The sequence below is a fragment of the Protomyctophum bolini genome, assembly GCF_963924005.1.
Source record: "Protomyctophum bolini genome assembly, chromosome: 12".
NCBI lineage: Eukaryota > Metazoa > Chordata > Actinopteri > Myctophiformes > Myctophidae > Protomyctophum > Protomyctophum bolini.
The window spans coordinates 1,481,438-1,497,970 of record NC_137873.1 but is presented as its reverse complement, the minus strand read 5'-3'; positions in this window follow the sequence as shown (position 1 = coordinate 1,497,970).

Genomic DNA, 16,533 nt, shown 5'->3' with positions numbered 1-16,533 from the left:
ATTTAAAACATTTTTTTTTAAACATTCTGAAAAAACAGATTTCATGAATTAATACCAAATTAAATGTTTTATTTCTAAGTCATTTCTTGAATAAATAAAAGAAAATCTAAGAAATTCCATAAATTAGAAAACTAATGTTTAAGAAAGTTTAAGAAAATAGCCGATCTGCAAGCTTGTAGATCGGCTATTTTCACTACTTTGGGTCCCGGGCAAATTTCGAATATCTCTTTTGGGTCACGGGCTAAACAGTTTGGGAACCACTGCTCTCTACGGATCTGTGCGTCTGTCTATCTCTATTTCTGTGCATCTGTGTACGTGCTTGTCGATTTGTCTGTCTGTCCGCCCATCACTATACTGTGTAATCATATCACAATGCTTGAATTGCTCAGATAAATTCAATTTCAAATGGGCCACCTGTAGCCTATACTATACGTAGGCCTACCTCCCATCCCATCCTTTATTTTGTTCTGTTTGTTTGTTCTTTTATAATTTGACTCTCCTTTCGTCTCATAGCTTGTAAAGTCACTGCATCATTGCTCAGAGAGATAGATGGCTATAGCTGTCTAGACTTTTCCCCCATAAGAAGTTTGTGAGCTGAGAGATAGCCACTGTGTGTGTGTGTGTGTGTGTGTGTGTGTGTGTGTGTGTGTGTGTGTGTGTGTGTGTGTGTGTGTTCACGTGCGTGCGCGCGTGTGGACTCATAAGAGTTTGTGGGGAGTGGAATATAAGCTTCCTTCCATTTCCAATCATTTGTCTGCCAGCTCTCTACAAAAGAAAATTGAGATAGAATGGAAGGTCTGTAATGCTCCACATGCTCACTGCAGCCTCCCTCATGCTATTATTCAATAGCTGTTGAAAAATAAATGATACCTGTGTGAACTGAGCAGTGCAGGCTGTTTAACAACACCGCTGGCTGGCTTAGTGCTCAGTGTGAAAGGCCCTTTTAGGCTGCTCAACAGTGCCACTTTATAGGACGGTCACCCAGCGGTATTGCAGCTTTTCGTACCACAGACAGAAAGACAGACAGACAGAGGAGCGGTTAGGCACCGCTCCAAAAACAGGCCATCCAGTCTGTAAAAAAAACGGTCAATCGATTTGCTTTTTGCGACCAGGGCCTAAAACTGAAAGAGGACAGAGACAATAGACAATAAACCCAGCCACTCCATTTCATATCTCCATTAAACTATAGTAATACTTGCAAAGTTTAACTTATGTCCATTTATGAATGCTGGGTGTTTTTCACTCATGCAAGTCTACACCACTGGTTCCCAAACATATTCCCACCCAAAAAGCTAAACTTCATGAATTAAACCAAAATTCAGTGATTTTTCATGGAGAAATAAAACAGCAAAAATCGCCTTTCTGTGTGGAATTTGCATGTCCTCCCCATGTCCCCTAGGGTAGGTATACCATAGCATATACCTCACAAAAAAACATGCAGTAATCCTGGTCTCTAAACTGCCTCCCCCTGGCCAGCCGGGGCGCCTCATGGAGGTATAGTTTGGGTACTGTGAGAATGTCTAATTTCTGTTTTGCTTACCGAGCTAAATGCCTAAATAGTACATTTTTGTTTTGGGTCACGGGCGAAAAGGTTTGAGAACCACGGCTCCAAGTGGTATGTAAAATAAACACCCATGGAGTGAAATGCACCGAGGAGGACTGATGAAGAACAGAGGGGGGAGGCTGGAGGTGAGCGGGGTGGGGAGGGCTTGTTTTGCTCCCCTGTCCCTCCCTCCTGACATACACGCTGAACACAAATATCATTCATTAACAGTAATGTGCCATCTTAACACTGATGGATGGGGCCGCAGGCAGACTGCCACCGCTCTGCTCTGCTCGCTCACGCACACACGCATGCACGCACGCACACAGCTATAAAATACACAGACAATTTAAAAAGGCGAACCTGCTGGGGTGCGGGGATGGCCGGCCATCAGTCAGATGCGCGCACACGCACGCACACGCACACGCACACACACACACACACACACACACACACACACACACACGGAGCTCAGGTGCCATGTAAGCAAGCTCAAAATGAAGACATTTCCTACAGCTGGCAACCTTTGATGGCTCTATGATTCCACTGACGGTCAATAGCACTCCTTAGAGGGAGCCCAAGATAAGAGGAGAGAGAGAGAGAGAGAGAGAGAGAGAGAGAGAGAGAGAGAGAGAGAGAGAGAGAGAGAGAGACGGGGAGAGAGAGCGAGAGAGAGACGGGGAGAGAGAGAGAGATAGAGAGAGAGAGTAGTGCGATAGAGACACAGATAGGCTCAGGCTCAGCTGCAGAAAGCAATCAGCGAAAATGTTGAAAGCCAACTGTCTGACCATGCAGTCAAATATTTTACCATGACCACCAATAAACAAATACACTACACCACACGCACACACGCACGCACGCACGCACGCAAGTACGCCCACCCCCTCTGTTCCCAATCCCTTCCTTTGGGACTTCGTTCTCACCGGTTGCCCAAGCTGGCTATAGTTTGTCCTGCCATTGAATCACCCTGCACATGCAAGCTATAGTAAGGGTCAGGGTTGGTTACTCAACTTTTAAATCCTACGGTTAAAAACCTCTGCCCATATGAGCGTGTGTGTCTGGTCAATCCGGTCTCACCCAAACACGGTGAAATAGCACGGATTGGCATTTCCGTACATATACACGCCCGATAGACTGTGATGGAGGGGCGAACTTGAGCCACAAAACAGCGTTGCAAAGTTCGGTAGAGACGACTCAACCCCGTTCGAGTTGTAACCCAATAGTACAGAATCATTAATAATGTCAAACCCGATCTCACGCAAACACAGTGAAATAGCAAGGATTGGCAATTCCGTACATACTATACTAGTTAAAGCCACACCTCCGTTGGTCAAAACAGTAGTAGATCGGGCTCGTCTAGTAGTTGATGTACCTCGACAACATGCCCATATATGGGCACACGAGTCAAGAGAGCGTGTTTGAAACAATTACCGGTATAAAGAATAAAGACGTTTGTTGCGTGACTGCGGTCGCTGTTATGCATCTGTGGCTCCTCCATGCCCTCCTCATGTGCATGCATGGGTTTGTATAGGTGCGTGTTTGCGGAGCGTGGTTCGATTAAAAGTTAAAACGGCTTGGCATATTGGCGTGCATGAGTAGTGTGTGGTAACATGCAGTGGTGGAGAAAGTAAACAATTGTTTTACTTAAGTAAAAGTATCAATACTGCAATGTAGAACTACTCTGTTACAAGTGAAAGCCCGTAATTCAAAATGTACTTGAGTAAAATTACAAAAGTACTTTGCTATAAAAATGTACTTGATGTACCAAACGTAGAAAGTAGCCTACTCAAGTCACTATGCAAAATTTCCCATTTCAAGTTTTCAAATGTACATGTATTTAGAAAAAAGCAGATCTACAAGTTCACAATGCATTGCATCAGGACACATTGTGAGCTTGTAGATCGGCTCAAATGGCCGAAATGACCAAAGTAACTAAAATAAATAAATGCAGTGGAGTAAAAGTATACAATACTTGCCTCCGAGATGTAGTGGAGTAGAGGTAAAAGTACTGGAAATTGGAAATACTCAAGTAAAGTACAAATGCCTCAATATTGTACTCCAAGTACAGTACTTAAGTAAATGTACTAAGTTGCTTTCCACCATGTGGGTGATATGAGAATTGATGCAGAGGGCTGACCTCTCATTTCAATGGAGACATTTTTTGGTTCCGCTCTGGGCCGGCAGAGTCAAAGCACTTTGTCCTCATTAGATGTGTTCTACTCTGAAGCCGGAGAACAAAGCAAAGGTAAGGAACGTCATCTGGTAGAACAGGAGCTTTTTTTTTTACCACAATAGCATTGAAGTGGGGATGCACCGATGTATCGGCCACACATCGGCAGCGGCCGATATTTGCCGTTTAATATCCGTAAATATCGGCGAATGCAGCTGACATTATCTGATGGCAGTAACCGATATTTATCCGACGTTGATAAGCATACATTTTGCGCTGGCTATGTTTGTGTGTTGGTTATCTGCAGCCTATATACCAAGCTGTAGATTGTGGACATTTATTTCAATCAATCAATCTGTTTGAAATAGCCCTAAAGATGAAGACTAAATTAATATCAACATCTTAATACTTCGATACGGAGGGGGGGGGGATTTATGACACGCTCAAAAAAACACTTTGTGTTTGAAATAGATACTCGTGCTTTTAAGGTGTGATCTGGGGCCTTAGAAGATGAATAGAAAATGAAAATAAACATCCTAATTCTGTCCGATAATTAGATAGGGAGGTGAAGGGTGAAGTTATGACAGGCAGGTGTTGCTGTCAAAATATGACCCCCCCCACAGTCAAAAAACACTTTAACATCTTAATACTGACCGTTTCGCTTTCTCAAGTTCAGTACAGACAGAATGAATTCAATGTTCAGGGGGAAGTAACGCCCAAATTAGGGACGCCACAACGGTGGTAACGTCTTTTTTGTTGCAATATCCCACACAAGCGGCAAAATATTAGCATGTGTCTGTGTACTACAGTACTACTCACGCACACTGTCTTGCATTATGTTTATATCACTACAATGAGATGTACAGTATACTGTATACCACACAGTCACTGATAGTGATATGTGCAACTACAATGAACATTATCATACAGAAAGAAATGCCCTGATATATACAGGCCCATGCTGCCTTGTCTGCTTTATGGTTATAGATTGGGTACATTTCATAAGTGCAGGATCGCCGGCTTCAGGGAGGCAGAGATGTATTGGCCGTATAAAAATGTGTTCTGCCGTATAGTTAATCATTTATTCAGCTATAGCCTCTTCGTTCCTTTAATATCTACGGCCTGGACTGGGCCTATAAAGCATAGTTTGCCATGAAAGCGACAAAATAATTATAATAATTCGTAAGGCGTTTCCCCATCCATTCTTTTCCTCAATAGAAATGCATGGGGAAATATCAAGTTGCATTTATATATATATATATATATACACACACACGTGTGTGTGTGTTCCGTTTATTTTGCCTTTTCTTTCTTTGTTTCTCTGTCTTTCTTATTTCTTTCCTCAATGTCTTTGTTTATCCACTCATTTTCATGTCTCTTCCAAGGTGCAAACGGGTCACAATCAGGCAATGTGCATTACATTATTTAAATCCACTAGCAACACGAGGACATGTTAGAGGGAGAAGCAGTTTATCCAACTCAAATCAACTTCCGACCTTCTGACTAGAGTTTCCATGTAGGTAAGACTACCGTGATTAGTATTATTGCCATCACCTGGGTGGCTCAGTCGTGTAACTTCCCCGCTGTTAAGCAGTGTATTTGTGTTCAGCAACGCAGCCATGCAAAAGGACACTGACAGGTCAGCTATACAGTATGAGGTGACTAACGCTTGCCATCCTTGGCAACGGTTGCTGAACTATTTGGATTGGCATTGACAAATCGCTTTTGGGGTGGGATTTAGTGAAGGGCTAATTAATATGAGAAAAATGACCCAACTCTGTACAAAGACAACACACTTGTATAAAAACTCAATGCGGAAAGGAGTTGTGTCAGCCAGGCAGGCTTATCCCCAGAGAGGGAACAATAGGCTTCCTCCATATGTAATGTCCTGGCTTCACCTCTGCCTCCAGGCAAAACACATGATGTTCCCAGAGTTCTACATTGAAATTTATGAAAATCATCTTTCTAATATTCAGCCCCCCCCCCCCCCACCCCCCCAAACCACACACACACACACACACACACACACAAACAACCTTATTAAATCAATTCAAAGCAGGGTGATGGGCGTGATTACATTGAAGTGGGTAATAGTCGAGGGAGGGTGGGACGAATGAGAGTAGAGAGAGAGAGAGAGAGAGAGAAGAGAAATCAATGCCACTCAGTAATTGCATATTACAACGTTATTTTGTGCATTGATATTGATAATACGTATGTTTACATTTGCCCGTGATTAAAATCAATGCCGTAAAGTGAGTTATGACAGCACGGCCTGATGGGAAGGCTTTATGGCAGAGAGAGGAACTAATGAGGTGGTTGATGGGAGGGAAGGATTGCCTCCATCCATCTCTCCACTGAATACTTCCTATGGGGAGGGAGAGAGAGAGAGAGAGAGAGAGAAAGTTATAGAAGAGTGACACTATTGAGACTAGACCGAGGGAAATAATGTTCAGCTGTTCATTTCCTGTCATTCTTCACGCTCCATGTTTGTAGTATCAGTTTGGCTGGCTGCGTGTCTGGGTATGAGCACGAAAACAGCATGGTTGTCATGGCACGGTCCTGGGGGTCTAGAACCCCCCCACCCCTGGGGACCACCACATGCATGGTAACTGTCATTTCTACACTGTTTCGGACATGGGGCGGCTCGCTGGAACCGGGCCGGCACCCTGGGTGCGCTCCTGTGGGTCTGGAACCCCCCCCCCCCCACAAACCCCCACACGGAGTTGCACCACTCAATTCACACGGGTGTGATTTTTGTTTGGTTTACCAATATTCACCAAAGCCTATTTTCATTAATGAGAGGAAAGCAATTCAAGATGGATTATATCTCCATGTTTCTCTGTCATCCCAAATCCTAGTTACCTTAAATGTCTGGTGTCAGGTGGTGTTATATGATGTGTTTTACTTTGGAAACGCCAATGTTGCTACAGTGCTCCTGGTGTCAGATGCGTATGTTTAATTGTTTAAGTGTGCGTGTGTGTGTGTGTGTGTGTGTGTGTGTGTGTGTGTGTGTGTGTGTGTGTGTGTGTGTGTGTGTTACACGGGATGGAAACCACAGAAAGCCATCTGAGGGGTTTGATGGAGAGTCTGGCCTTGGCTAAGTGCTATCAGATATACACACATTGGTGTTTAAATGCATTTACACCCTTACTTTGTCTTCACTTCTCTCTCTCCCTCTCTCTCACTCTCTCTCTCTCATCTTGACTTATTTTATGCTTTAGGGTCGGGATCAATTAAATACTTCATATTTATAGGTTTTTATTCATTTTATTTTAATGCTCTCCTAAAATGTATGCTGGCAGGCCTTGGCGGCGTCAAAATGGCTGATTCTACACTTGGTTGCATGCTGAAAGTATAGCCGATCTACAAGCTCACAACGCGTCGCAGTGTGACGCGTTGTAAGCTTGTAGATCGGCTATTTTCAGCATGCAACCACGCATAAAATGACATTTTGGTCTAGTTTTTATTAGTTGACAAAATTGCCAGTATATTTAGTCTCATAGTTTTAGTCATCATGGATTCGTTTTTCTCTGTGGAAAAAGGTATAGTCGACGAACATTTTGGTCATAGTTTTAGTTGACGGAATCAGCACTATTATTTTGAAGGCGTGATGAGAACAAAGCCATCCGAAGGGCTTTTATCTGACGCTGTAAAACCGTTATCCTTTCAGATGGCTCAAATCGTTGTTTAACCCATTAAGACCACATTCTACAAAATGTCTTCTAATTCAAGGCAATTTTCTGAAAACCTGTTTCTATCAGTGGTGCTCAAACTTTAGAATGTCAAGGACCCCAAATATGATCTGTATTTGGCCACGGACCCCCGGATGAAAACGTAATATCCGGGACGTTCGTTGTGAAAGCATACATTATACACAATCTCGTAGATCTTCGATTTTTCAACAGCTAAAGTCTAAAAAAAATGGTTAAAGTGGTTAAACGCTAAAAGCGACACAGGCGCGTTCCCGTCCGAAATGGGTTAATGACTCTCGCAGATGGCTCGTGACTGAGAGTAATATAGATCAGGAGAGGCCTGCACATCGCATTACGTTACATTACTCGCCACAAACACGGTTTGCTTTCCACAAACAAGCCAAAACACTCCACATATCAAAGTGGCACCAGTGGTGTGTGTGCTGGCGTGCGCTCATGTGTGTGTGCGCGTGTGCATAGCCAAGGTTTGCGGCGAAGAAGGGAAGAAGCACTTTCACTCTGGCCGTCAATCCATTGTTGCTTATTAGGGACACAACCCCATCCATTAAGTTAAATTCATGGAAATTACTTTGCCTTCCCTCCACCACCATCACAGAGAGAGAGAGAGAGAGAGAGAGAGAGAGAGAGAGAGAGAGAGAGAGAGAATCAGGGACTACACTGAGGAGGATAAGGGACAGAGACACAGATTGAGAAAGTAAAGAAAGAGAGTGAGAGAGATGATGAGAGAACACTGAACAGGGAGTCAAAGAGAGAGAGAGAGAGATTGGAGTGGTTTTAGGACAGGAAGGAGGAGACAAACATCCACCTATATAGCCTAGTAGTCGCCCAGGATTCAGATGCTCTAACTTTAATTAAAACTTTCTCCTAGGTGGAGGTGACCTGCGGCGGTGGCGAGGTGTCGAGAGAGCCAGAGAGGGCAGAGATGGACTGATTAAGGAAAGCGAGAGGTGCACCATGGGAGGGAAAATGGCAGCAGTATGTGTGTGCATGTGCGTGTGTGTGTGTGTGTGTGTGTGTGTGTGTGTACCGTTTATGCATAGAAACACTGTGCCGTATGTGCACATTTGATTCTTGTTGAATGTTGTGTGTAGTCGTTAGCCATTTTCAACCTGACGTCCCCATTTTTTGGATGTCATTTCCTCTTTTTTCCCTGAACAAAAATGTATATTTCCACACAGCAGCATTATCATACGGCGAAGTATAATATAACATTTGTAAGCCTGCATCTAGCATCACAAGATACGCACTGTTCTGGAACCCATGAGGGGTTGCAGATGTGAAGAGATGTGAAGAGATCTGGCCACACATGGGGACAGCTGGTGAAAATGGCCCAGGACCAGGATGTCTGGAGAGCTCTTGTTCGTGGCCTATGCCCAAAGTTGGGCTATAGGCGAAAGTAAGTACGTAAGAAGTATAAAATGTGGCTCAAGTAACTTTTACACACAAGTAAAAGTTACTTGTAATTACAGGTCCGATAACCAAACCAGTCCATATTGTAGTAATCTTCAGGGACTAGTAGGCCAGTCAATCTAAGGTTTGAACCAAAATAAATTGAAATAGTAATCGTTCAAGGTTTTTTTTTATAATCCTTAGGGTCATCAAAATAACATATTCAAATGTGTGAATGAAATATTTAGTGGATCATGGTGAATTCAGGGGTTGACCTTTAAGTAGCATGTGTCAAACTAGGGGGTTTTCATGATTCTGAATACATTGCAAGCATTAGTTTTGCACGGAAAACACTCACTAAATTAGGCCATAGCCACTTGCCCAAATGTGATGACCTCATCACATTTGTAATGGCGGCTATGGCCGTTTTACCCCAAGGAGTGTTTTTCGTTCAAAACTAATGCTTGCAATAGATTCAGAATGGTGCATGTACTGTATGTGTGTGAGAAACAAATGTGTGCACGTGCCTGTTTGCAAACACCAACTGTCTGTATTACGTACATGTGTACAGTTACAGTAGTACAAATATGTGAGTGAGCCTTCAAAAACGTATTGCACAAATGCGGACACAATGCATGTGTCTGTGTAAATGTTAAACGGCGTATTTAAACAGTGACTTTCTTTTCTCCAAAGCGCTTAATTTACAATGTGCATCACATTCACCCATTCACAGCCATTATTAGCACACATTCAGCTGCAGAGAAAACTAATGTAACCATGGACGGATTCAAGTGAAAAGGGCCCCAACTGTGCACAAATCGCAAAGGCCCCCCAAATCTCCCCTCCCCCCCTCACACACACCCGAAAGTGGCAATTTATTTGTATGGGTTCGTCACAGGTTTTCTGCGTCAGGCCAGTAGACGGTTGCGGTGCGTGTGTGTGTGTGTGTGGGGGGGGGGTAGGGGGGGAGAGACAGTGAAATATAGCCACAATTAGCCCTGGACACAGTTCAATGATGATAGAGAGGGCTGGGCACCCCTTAGACCATGATTAAAAGGCCTGCTCTGATAGAGACAACTGATCTCACATTAGTAGTAGTTGTGTCACCGGCAGCACCTAATACTATATTCTTCATTAGAACACAAAGCACTCCCCTTCTGTCTGTCTGTCTGTCTGTCTGTCTGGAATAGTGGAAATAGTTGATCTACACGTCATGAAGTGACATGGTGTAAGCTTGTACATTAACTATTTATGCTATTTTGATTTTTTTTTGGGAAAATGTAAACGACTGCCTATTATGCAAAAATGATTGTGATTATCGCAAATAATTGCGATTAGGCGATTATGTAATAATTGTGACAGGCCTGGTGATCGGCTGGTCCATTGGCGGCTGATTGCTGTTATTATAGCGTTCCTTTAGTTTTGACTTGTTTTTCTGTACACCAAGTTTAAGCTACACAGCAATGTCCTCCCCAAAAAAAAATGTTTACACTCTCAATGGTGAATTTACTGTGTGGTTGGTAAGGGGAAAAAATATTATTACAGTTTGTATATTCTAGACATTCATATGTAGATTGTCTGGGATATTTACGGTGACCAGATAACGGCCCGGTTTGACCAAAAAAGTACAGATAATATAATGTCTAAAACACCAAAGGTTTCGGTTTTCAACATGAAGCAATCACCAACAATTTGTCTTTGTTTTTTCCACCACAATTAAAATAATTACACTTCTTGCACATCTTCTGCTCTGTAGAAACACAAGGTGTGCTTACATTTAAAATAATAAATAATAATAAACGGCAAACGGAAGGCCACCCCAGACCCCCTTGATGACACGCCGGCCTAGGCTGGGGGTCATTTCGTCTCCAATGGGGGAGACAAAATGACTAACATACTATATTGCTTTTTTTGTTTTAATATCAATACATTGACGAGAACATTTTCAAATTGACGATTTCTATAACAGATTAAATTAGTCTGATTTACATTCGTAAAGTCACTATACTGAAACTTGGATATGCTGCTGGCTTGTTTCCGTTCCCTGGCTGGTCATATAGTTTCTCCCTCTCATTCTCGCTCCGCCATCCTTCGCTCGTAGATCAACGCAGAGACCTTCTTTATCTTTTACACATCAGTAGTACCGCACCGTTCTGCCCTTCGCCCCATTTATTCTCTCTCTCTCTCTCTCTCTCTCCATCCGTAGTCCTGGTAATGTTGCTGCTTTGTCTCTATTCGGTGTTCACATCACAAGTGTGCATGGAAGGCACCTCATCTTACTATTGTCTATATACGACACGATAGGCCAGCCCTATAGATGCCGTTAGCTAGGCCGCCAGCATGAGCAGGGGGTCAGACAGGGGTGCACACACGCATCGACGCACAAGCTCTCACACACACACACGTGTGCATTGGACGTGTACTGTACACTAAGATGCACATGGATGAGTGTTTGTTCATGGTAAACACACACAAACACACTTGAAAGTTATATGGAGACACAATATGTAAAATGCGTACATGCGCGCACACACACACACACACACACACACACACACACACACACACACACACACACACACACACACACACACACACACACACACTTTTAGACCGTGAAGAGGACACACGCTCACAATCACAGTGCCCCCTTCCAAAACCGGGCATATAGGGGGGAAAGTCACTCCTTAAAAAAAGGGGGGAAAAGAATGAAAGAAAGGTTGATAGATGGAGGGCTGGTAATGAAATGGAGACATCAAGGAGCATGAAGAGAAGAGGAGAGAGAGAGAGGGAGGGAGAGAGGCAGTAATCCAGCAAATACAGAGCCTGCGAGAGAGAGAGAGAGAGAGAGAGAGAGAGAGAGAGAGAGAGAGAGAGAGAGAGAGAGAGAGAGAGATGGAGAGATGGACGAGGGTAGCAGAGAAAGGGAGCAGTGAGAGAGGCATAAGAAGGATAGCCTTTCGCCTGTGTTCCATCAAGGGAGAAATTACACATTTACTAAGGTTTTTTTCTTAAAACGACGGCCCCCATAGATCAAACCGCGCCTGGATGTACCGGCCAATTTTCAACATGAAATATAGACAGCGCACAAATCTATTACACCTGTGTTCTCCTTCGCCTCCCCCCCAACCCCCACCCCCACCCCCCATCTCTCTCTCTCTCTCTCTCTCTCTGATATAGGGTGATACACATACAGTACATCTCTGTCTTGTCCTCTCTCTGTCTGTCTCTCTCTCTAGTGGTTTCACTAAGACACTCTTTCTCCTCTCTCTCTCTCTCTCTCTCTCTCTCTCTCTCTCGGGCGATGGATCTCTCTCTGTCTCCCAGTGACATGTACATTATGTTATCCGCCCGTACATCCAGCTTGACAAATGGGGAAGTCGATCATATTCAATAATTATCTGACCTTTCTCGTTCCGTTGTCCGACTGTTGTGTTGCCTCCCTTTAACTCCTGCCGTACCGTAAGAGAGAGAATACCAAGAAATACACCCAGGACATACATGAAGCTGGAGACTTTGAGACAAAGATTAGGAAGATTAGGAAAAAGACACTATTAGCTTAGTGTTATCTTATCGATTTGTAGCTCAAATGTAACCAAATGGACTATTCCTGCATGCTTAAATTAAACGTTTTACATTTTATGTAATGTAATAGTATCTGTTCTATATTTCATTGGTGCAAAATCCTTCACAATGGACAGCAACATGACCTTGTATGTAGAGGATTTCAAACTTTTTGCACCCAAGGCACACCAATGGCTATTGTTTTTAATTAAAGAACGTGTATACATTGTTGTTAGTAGGAATGGTAAACGATGCATTTATATTAGAGATGCACCGATCGATCGGCCTCCCGATCGATCGGGCCCGATCACGTCATTTTCAAAAGATCGGGATCGGGAAAAAAATATCGGGAAAAAAATATTTATTAAATATATATATTTTTTTTTTTAATTAAATCTTTTCTTAATTGTATTTAACGTTACAGAAGAAACGTGACCATCTATAAGTCTTAAAGTCATCCTCCCGAGTCTTTAGTTTTGTTTTTTAATACAGATTGGTTCATAATTAATAACAACAAAACATCCTCCTCTCGAAGCAGCCTCTTGCTGCTGCTCCTAGGAAAACTTAGCGCACGACAGTGACGTTGGCCCTAAACAGCAGATCTGCAAGCTCACAAAGAGTTGCTTTCGCAACGCGCTGTGATCTTGTAGATTTGCTACGAATGGCGACGTTCTTGCGTAACTTGCGTAATTTGCGTAACTTGTAACTTGCGTGGCTAGTAGGCTAATAGCAGAAAGCTAACGACAACAAGCAGTGGGTGCACTTATATGAATGGGACGATGTCCGGAGTTTGGAAACATTTTAAACTTGAAAGTGAAGGCAGCCCAACAGCCAGATGCAATGTTTGCAAGGCGGAAATTCCGCGTGGAGGAGCAAACAGGTCTTCATTCAACACAACAAACCTTATTCGCCACCTGAAGAACAAACATAAAGACGCACACAGTCAGTATGTTGCAGCATCAGCGGCAGCGGCTGCACTGAAACAACCGACGCTTAAAGCGACTTTTAAAAAGAAGGAACCACTGTCGGCGGACAGTGAAAGGGCCAGAACCATAACAGCCGCGATAGCCGAATTCATGGCGTTAGATGACCAGCCGCTCTCTGTGGTTGCGAACGTGGGTTTTCGCCGGCTCATGGAGATCTTGGAGCCACGTTATGTGTTGCCTTCTCGTCCCTATTTTACAAAAACAGCTCTGCCTGCCGCTCATAAAAGGCTACGCGACCACATGCAAGACGAGGTAAAAAATGTACCTGCTTTAGGATTTACCACAGACATATGGAGTTCTTCTGTGTGTCCAATGTCACTCCTTAGCTTCACTGCACAGTGGATCGACCCCAGTTTTAATTTACAACGTGTGACGTTGCACACGGCGGATTTCAGAGGGTCTCACACGGCAGAACGTATTGGAGAGAAAATCGAAGGGATGCTTAACAGTTGGGGGATAGATAAGTCAAGGGTCCATGTGATTGTGCGAGACAACGCGCGTAATATGAAGAAAGCCATGGATGATATGGAGGTAAAGAGTGTGGGCTGTCTCGCACACACACTCCAGCTTGCAGTGCACGAGGGTCTACTGTCTCAGCGCAGCGTCATTGACACTCTGGCCATCGCGAGGAAGATTATTGGCCATTTCAAACATTCCCCGTTGGCCTACTCCCGTCTGGAAGATATCCAGCGTGATCTGAAGATGGACGTCAAGCGTCTACAGCAGGATGTGCAAGTGAGATGGAACAGCAGCCTCTATATGTTGCAGAGCATCCTGGAGCAAAAGCGGGCACTGTTGGTTTATGCAGGTTCCTATAACCTCCCAGCCACACTGACAGCTATTCAGTGGACCCTGATGGAGAAGACAGCTCAGGTGCTGGTTCCATTTGAAGAACTCACAAAGGATGTGAGCAAGGCCACTGCATCTGCAGCTGATGTCATCCCGGCAATAACAGGTTATTTTATTTATTATAATTATTATTTGCACTTGAACATTTTAACTTAGACTTAACTTAACTACAATTAAGAGAATATTTTATTTTAATACAATTATTTAACTTAACCACTTGATATGGGTATCCGGAGTCCCTCGGGGCTCAATACTAGTGTATTTTCTGTTTTCTGCTATTGTCAGGAAAGCTTCTGCTGAAAATAGCTGATCTACAAACTCGCAACGTGACGCATCACGTTGTGAGCTTGCCGATATGCTATTTTCAGCAGTTTTCTCACAATATTCATGCTGGGGTTCAAGAGGTTAAACCATCAATTCATTTCATTCATTCAAACAGCCCTCAGACGTCTGCTGTCTCAGGAGAAGACCACTGACCAAGGGGTCAAAACAATGAAGAGCACGCTCCTAGCCGCAGTGGAGACCCGCTTTGCTGGTATAGAGGAGGAGCCACTGTACAGCATCGCCACTCTGGTGGATCCAAGATACAAAGACAGGCAAGTACAGTAAACTACTGTACTATTGTTTGAATGCAATAATTCATTATTCAAGGCAATTTCTATTCATCGATTAGGTTAAATGTAGGTCTGTTGTGGTCTTAATGGTTATATTTGTGTTATAGTTGTAAGGAAATGTATCTGACTAACCGTTGTGCTCAGCTCATTAGTTGACTAGTTGTGGTAATTTTTACATTTATCTATTTTTAGATACTTCAGCCAGTCTGACAACCTGAGTACTGCCAAGGATAAGCTCATCCAGGAGGTAGCGAAGATGGAGGAGAGAGCAGCCACTGCTAGTGAAGAACCAGAGGCAGCAGTAGCAGAGCCTACGGGCAAGAAGAAACGCAAAGAAGGAAGCAGCAGCCTGGGCAGCATCTTGGACGAGATCTTGGAGGAGAATCCACTAGAGGCCCGGTCTGTGAGTACATCAGCTGAAGTCCAGGTACAGACCTATCTCTTAGAGCAAACCATCAAAAGGAAACTCAATCCTCTGCAATACTGGAAAGAGAATGCTTCAAGGTTCCCCCCACTGGCTAATGTTGCAGCCAAGTTTCTCTGTGCCCCCTGCACCTCTGTGGACAGTGAGAGACTCTTTAGTTCCGTTTCCAATGTCCTTGATGAAAAAAGGAACCGGCTCTCAGCTGAGAATGTAGAGATGCTAATCTTCCTAAAGAAAAATCTCCACTTAATTTTGCCTGAACATAACGGTGAGAGTGAGAGTGGGAGTGTAGACGAGAGTGGGAGTGGAGACGAAGAGAAGTAGGAGGTAGAAACCTTCCCTTGAAAAAGTGCCCTGAGATTTTATATCCCGTGTTTACATGTTCTGTTTGAACTGAAAATGTATATGTTCATGTTGCATTAAGCTGCTGCACTAAGGCTAAGCCAAAATTTATTTTATTCTTGTTTGTGACCTAGTACATAGGTAAACTACCTCTTTTGAAGATAATTTATTTTTGTTATTGCACTATTCTGTACTTGATTTGTTTTAGTTTACATGTTTATATATTTTGTGAGCACCAGTGCTGATAAGCTTTATTGTTTTGATGTCCATGTTGGAGAGATTGGACAATAAAAAGAAACTTGGGACAATTTAATTGAGTTTTAGTCCCTTTTTTTTTCTTACTGCATTGCCAAAATGTATCTGATTGGGAAGAATTATCGGAAATGATCGGAATTGTATCGGGAGCAAAAAAAAGTGATCGGATCGGGAAATATCGGGATCGGCAGATACTCAAACTCAAATGATCGGGATCGGATCGGGAGCAAAAAAACGTGATCGGTGCATCTCTAATTTATATAGAGCTTTTTATCCAAAGCGCTTTACATTTAATCATTTAATTCACCATTCAATTCATACACCGAAGGCAGAGGAAACCATCCAAGGCACCAACCTGGACATCGGGAGCAATTAGGGGTTCAGCAACTGCAGCGTCTTGCTCAAGGACACTTCGACCCTAGAACTCCGGGGGAGCCCGGGATCGAACATACAGCTGTTCTACCGACCACTCTACCCCAGGATGGAAACACAGGCGCTCCACCAGAAGAGAGGGCCGAGGGCGGACCAAAAAAGAAACAAACAGCAGAGGGCACTGTTTTTGCGTTCTTTTTTGCAGATGGGTTCCCAGATTGGTATAAAATGGTCAATGGTGCATTTATATAGTGCTAAGGCGCTTTACAATGATTGTGCATTACATTCACACATATTCATACTGTACAAGGC